This window comes from Peromyscus eremicus, chromosome 1 (assembly GCF_949786415.1).
Source record: "Peromyscus eremicus chromosome 1, PerEre_H2_v1, whole genome shotgun sequence".
In the NCBI taxonomy this organism is placed as follows: Eukaryota; Metazoa; Chordata; class Mammalia; order Rodentia; family Cricetidae; genus Peromyscus; species Peromyscus eremicus.
Window position 1 is genome coordinate 390,898 of NC_081416.1, and position 6,000 is coordinate 396,897.

The 6,000-nt window shown below is 43.7% G+C and overlaps 1 protein-coding gene across 2 annotated transcripts in view; it reads right to left on the minus strand.

The window, feature by feature from the left end:
• Dennd10 (DENN domain containing 10) overlaps positions 1–5,763 on the minus strand; it is a 29,198-nt gene extending 23,435 nt beyond the window's left edge. For both annotated transcript variants that reach the window (XM_059255736.1, XM_059255728.1), the window contains exon 1: positions 5,638–5,763. The gene's annotated coding sequence lies outside the window, so the exon portion shown is untranslated. The remainder of the gene's footprint in view (positions 1–5,637) is intronic.
• Between the last annotated feature and the right edge of the window lie 237 nt (positions 5,764–6,000).

Genomic DNA, 6,000 nt, shown 5'->3' on the forward strand with positions numbered 1-6,000 from the left:
CACTTGCCCAGTTGTGCACATATGAAGGCCAGTGGTATGTTGGGTGTCTTCCTCTTATTTTCTAAGACAGAGTCTCTTATTGATCCTGGAACTTGACATTGCAGCTAGACATTGCAGCCAGGTCAGGATCTGCTAGCCCCTCACTCCTGCCCCCAAACACACACTCAGGGCTGGTGTAACAGATGTGTGTCATTTAGCTGGGCTTTTTATGAGAGTGCTAAGGTTCTGAACTGAGGTTCTCCTGCTGGCGCAGTAAGCACTGTACCCACTGACCATCTCCCTAGCTCTCCACTTTATTTTTTAAGACAGAGTCTCTCTGATTGGTTAGACTTTCTGGCTAGCAATCCCTCAGGACCCTCCTGTCTCTGCCTCCCCAGAATTTGGATTACAGTGACACTACTTTCATGTGGGTGTTGGGGATCCCAACTCAGGTCTTCATGCTTGCCTGACAAGCACTTTACAGCCTTAACCATTTCCTCAACCTATACTGTTGTGGGGTATTCACCAGAGAAGACTGCTCGGACATGGGTTTAAGCCAATAGAAAGTCATTATTAGCTGGCCGATGGCTACACTGGGTGTTCGGGATCCCAGTGTAGCCCTGAGCATTTCTCAGGGTGAGCTTTTAAGCACAAAACCATGTTCTGGGTTGATATACTTCAGTTAACAAAACAGCTATCCAGAAATAGAACTACAGAGGCCAAAAATCTAGAGACTTTTTAGTCTCATAGGACATTTATAGACTTCCCCAGAACTTTGATGGATTGGGTCTATGTTTTCATTTTGGCAGGTGGTACTATCTAAGCACTGAGTTTTATGGCCTGAATGGTACTTCCATCATAGAGTCAGTTTTGCTAAGGTCTGGAGGCCTTCTGATGTCTCAGGACTTGTTAAAGGGTAAATTCCCCAGTTACTTTAGTAAACTAAGGTTCTTCTGAATGGCCAGCTATGAATCTTCCTGTTTTTGTTTGTTTGTTTTGTTTTGTTTTGAAAAACAGGCCTGGTATCTGTCTTAGTATTCTATTGCTGTCAAGGGACACCATGACCATGACAACTCTTTTTGTTTTGTTTTTTGTTTTTTGTTTTTTGACGCAAAGTTTCTCCATGTAGCTTTGGAGCCTGTCCTGAAACTCACTTTGTAGACCAGGCTGGCCTCGAACTCACAGAGATCCACCTGCCTCTGTGTGGTGATATTGTGTTCCCCAAAATATTGTGCACCCTAATAAACTTATCTGGGGTCAGAGAACAGAACAGCCACTAGATATGGAGGCCAGAAAATGGTGGCAGACACGCCTTTAATCCTATCACTTGGGAGGCAGAGATCCATCTGGATCTCTGTGAGTTCAAGGCCACACTGGAAACAGCCAGGCGTGGTAACATGAGCCTTTAATCCTAGGAAGTAATGGCAGAAAGCAGAAAAGTATATAAGATGTGAAAACCAGGAACTAGCTTGGTTAAGCCTTTAGGCTTTTGAGCAGCGGTTCAGCTGAGATTCATTTGGATAAGGACTCAGAGACTGCCAGTCTGAGGAAACAGGATCAGCTGAGGAATTGGCGAGGTGATGTTGCTGTGGCTCGTTCTGTCTCTCTGATCTTTCAGAGTTCACCCCAATACCTGGCTCCTGGGTTTGATTCTATTAATAAGACCCTTTAGGATTCTTGCTACACCTCTGCCTCCTAAGTACTGAGATTAAAGGCGTGCACCACCACCACCACCTGCATGTCCATGACAACTCTTAATAAGGAAAACATTTAATTTGCACTGGCTTACAGTTTCAGAAGTTTAGTGTGGGACTGACAGGTGAAAGAGATTTGCCCTGACTGTGGGCCAGGCAGGAAAACTCCAGCTACAAATGGCGTCCAACGTGGTGGCAAGAGTTTCCACCTAAAACCTGAAAAAAAGATTCTAAAACGGAGCTAAAAACAGTTCCTAATTGTCTCTCTCAAATGAGCAGCAGCTGCCAGTTTGAGCTACTGGTGGGTTCCTAGCATGTGTGCTCGACCTGCTGCCCCGTATGGCGGGAATGAAGCCTCTGCAAGTGGCACATTAAGCTGCGTGGTGGATTTAGCCTTTGCTAGTACAAAACAAAAAAAGAGGTTTCTGGGCTACACGCTACTTGGATAAAAGCATAGACCCACGATAGCTCCCAGAGCTGGTGATAAAGGTAACCATGTTGAGAAGCTGAGGTGGGCGGAGCCAGCAGTCACAGCTGCTGCAGTTTAAAGCAATAGATTCACAATAAGACAGATTCAGGTGTAATAGTTTACAATGTGTGTAAAAATGTACGTAGGCTTGGAAGAGAGAGAAAAAGGAATATATACAGTTGTATAAAGAAATACATAGTTTTTAAAAAATAAAGTCTTTAAAGAGACAGTAAAGGTAATATAAAAAATAAGCCACGTAAAAATGGATATTACACAGAGAATCTGGATTGTGTTGTCTTTGGGATTTTTAACTGCAGAAAAACATTTGATTGTAAAAGCTGTTGAGTTATGCCAAAATGTATATTTTAAAGGTACCTTGACTTCAAAATTTGGATATAAGGATATGTTACTTTGGAAAGGAGACTCTGCTTTTGTTCCCACAGAAAGCCAGAGGCTATGGATTTGTTCAAGATTAAGATACATCAGGTTTGACCAGCCAAGACCCCCTGAAGGTCTCCAATGACACCATGGCCCAGATGATCCAACATCCAGAATGGTTTCAAGGCAACTGGCTCAGACGATACAGCCTCATGGACTATTCCATAATTCTAAAATTTTCTTTGTTTCCCCATAAGATACAGCGCCCCCTTCCAGCAGGAAGTAGTAAGAGAAGCTACGCCCAAATTCCCAAATTATATGTAATTTTACTTTGTTAAGGTTAAAACCTTCCTTTTTGAAAAAAAAAAAAGGGGGGGGGAAGTGCTGTGGGATGTATGGCAAATGTGTTGCTAATTAATCAATAAAACACTGATTGGCCGTTGGCTAGGCAGGAAGTATAGGCGGGGCAAGGAGGAGAATAAAGCTGGGAAGTGGAAGGCTGAGTCAGAGAGACACTGCCAGCCGCCATGATGACAAACAGCATGGGAAGATACCGGTAAGCCACGAGCCATGTGGCAAGGTATAGATTAATGGAAATGGATTAATTTAAGCTATAAGAACAGTTAGCAAGAAGCCTGCCACGGCCATACAGTTTGAAAGCAACATAAGTCTCTGTGTTTACTTGGTCGGGTCTGAGAGGCTGTGGGACTGGCAGGTGAAAGAGATTTGCCCTGACTGTGGGCCAGGCAGGAAAACTCCAGCTACAGTTTAGTCCATTATTATCATGGTGGGAAGCATGGCAGCATGCAGGCAGACATGGTACTGGATAGGTAGCTGAGAGCTCTACATCTGGATTGGCAGGCAGCAGAAATAGAGAGTAACATTGGGCCTAGCTTGAGCATTTGAAACCTCAAAGCCCACCCCCCAGTAAAACACTTCCTCCAACAAGGCCAAACCTCCAATAATCCCACTTCCTATTTTTCTTTTTTCTTTTTTGTTTTTGTTTTTTTTTTTGTTTTTTTTTTTTTTTGAGACAGGGTTTCTCTGTGTAGTTTTAGTGCCTGTCCTGGATCTCACTCTGTAGACCAGGCTGGTCTGGAATTCACAGAGACCTGCCTGCCTCTGCCTCCAGAGAGCTGGGATTAAAGGTGTTCACCACTGCCACCTGGCCAACTTCCTATTTTTGTATAGGGACCATTTTTATACAAACCACCATAGTTTCTGAGTTCAGTTGATTACTTGATACGTTTGACTTGGGTCTGGCCTGTTGGGCCTAGTGCAGAAACTTGGTCTAAAACAATGGCATCCTATAAATTTTATTTCCTATGTTGGATGGTTAATCTTTTCAACTTGATTGACTTAAAAAATGCCTAGGTGGGCTGGAGAGATGGCTCAGCAGTTAAGAGCACTGGCTGCTCTTCCAAAGGTCCTGAGTTCAATACCCAGCAACCACATGGTGGCTCACAACCATCCTTAATGAGATCTAGTGCCCTCTTCTGGCCTGCAGGCATACATGCAGGCAGAACACTGTATACATAATAAATAAATAAATTTTTTTAATTTAATTTAATTTAATTTAATTTTTTTGCCGAATGCCATTTATTGAAGGAGGGAGGAGGTCTTAAATACAGGCTTACAGCACAATGGGAGAACCCCGGAGGACAGAAGTTGGCTACTGATGTTTTACAATCTTGCATCTAAGCTATTAACGCCCATTATGCAGGATACACAGACAAGGAACTTCCCTTAAGCTTTCAGGAGGGTGGAACCCAGCAGGGAATTAGCATAGGGAGGATATGAAGGTCAAGGTCAGCAAGCAAGGCAACAGTTACCCAAAATGGGGGCCAGGGCCCTACAGGTCCCCCTTTTACTAGAAAATGAGCTTCTGACTTAGGTTGCGTGGGACATCAGCAGGTCTCCTTACCTGTCATGGAGACGCCTGGCCAGGCCACACAGGTACTCTGTTTTAGGTTGGTGAGCGGCCCCCCAGGTATTACCCGTCTCTGAATACTCATTATCATACAGGCTCAATTATGTGTGAGCTGCAGAGTTAACTGCTGCCAAAGATCTCAAAATGGCACTAGGCTTGCAATCTGTGTGTTCAACACAGAAAAGACCAACAGAAGTCCTAACCTACCCATAGTCAGTAGGTTAAAGGCAACTGAGCCATTCCCTTCCTTAACGAGCCTTATTGCAAATTGGAGTCCTTGTAAGATGGTATCCCAAAAGCAAATGGATCTTGAGTTTATAAACTTATAATTTTCAAAGCCAATCAAACTGTATATAATTATTGAATTAAATTTATCATGCCCAAGAGAATGAAAAATTAACTAACTGTGGTAGCTACTTTTGCTGCCAGGGTCTCCACTATACTACCTGTAGTAACCAATTATGAAATGGTAATCCCAGAAACAGTAGCAGCGGTGGCCACCACTGCTATAACAGCAACAACGGCAGCAGCAATATCAAATTCTCTTCTGGAGCATGTGGGCATCCACTGGCATGGATACAATTCCAGGAACACAAACCACCAAGGCCCATTTTTTCTTGATCCCAGCACGACTTAAGCTGGTAGCTCTGCAAAAGAACAACTAAGAACCATAAAGAAAAAACAGGCAGCTCACAAGGAGCATAACTAATGGTTACATTCAGGCTCATAAATTTTAAGGTATCTTCAAAGGGGGCTAAATGAATTTCAGGAGGCCAATAAATGTTGCACAGAGCCACTCCTGAAAAGTAGGTACTACACCAGCTTGAAGAGGATTGTGAAAATGAAAAGGTTTAGCTGGCATGCTACTGTTAACAAATGGAGGTCAGTGACCTTCAGGGTTATACTTATTCTCAGTTTCTGGGTGACATGTTCTCAAACATACTTGAAAAAGCAGTCACCGCTGGCCGGTGGTGGTGCATGCCTTTAATCCCAGCAGTTGGGAGGCAGAGGCAGGCGGATCTCTGTGAGTTCGAGGCCAGTGAGTCCCAGGAAAGGCGCAAAGCTACACAGAGAAACCCTGTCTCGAAAAACCAAAAAAAAAAAATCTTTAAAAAAAAAAAAAAAAGCAGTTACCATACATTGCCTTCTGTAGAATCCAACCGCATGGCTACAGTTCCTATGCTTACATTAATGCTTGTCAAGGCTGGCCATATTGGGCTCTCAATTCCCATTGCCATCAGAAGGGGAGAGTTTTTCATGAAGGCCCAATAGGTCTCTGCCATGTTGGGCTTCAGCAGCAGCCACAGGGTGCACACAGAACTCAGGAATCCAAAGAGGAACCTCATTGTCCTAAGGAAAAACATAAACAGAACCCCGGGCCCACACCAACACCAGATCAGGTCTCCTCCAAGTGCCAGTAGAAAGATCCTTCCATCACTCCAGAGGGTGACTTGCAACAGGAGCCCTCCAGTGCTTATCTGCAGCAGATACTCCAGCAGAATCCACCAATAAAAAATTTAAAATATATAAAACAAGGGAAAGAATAGAGT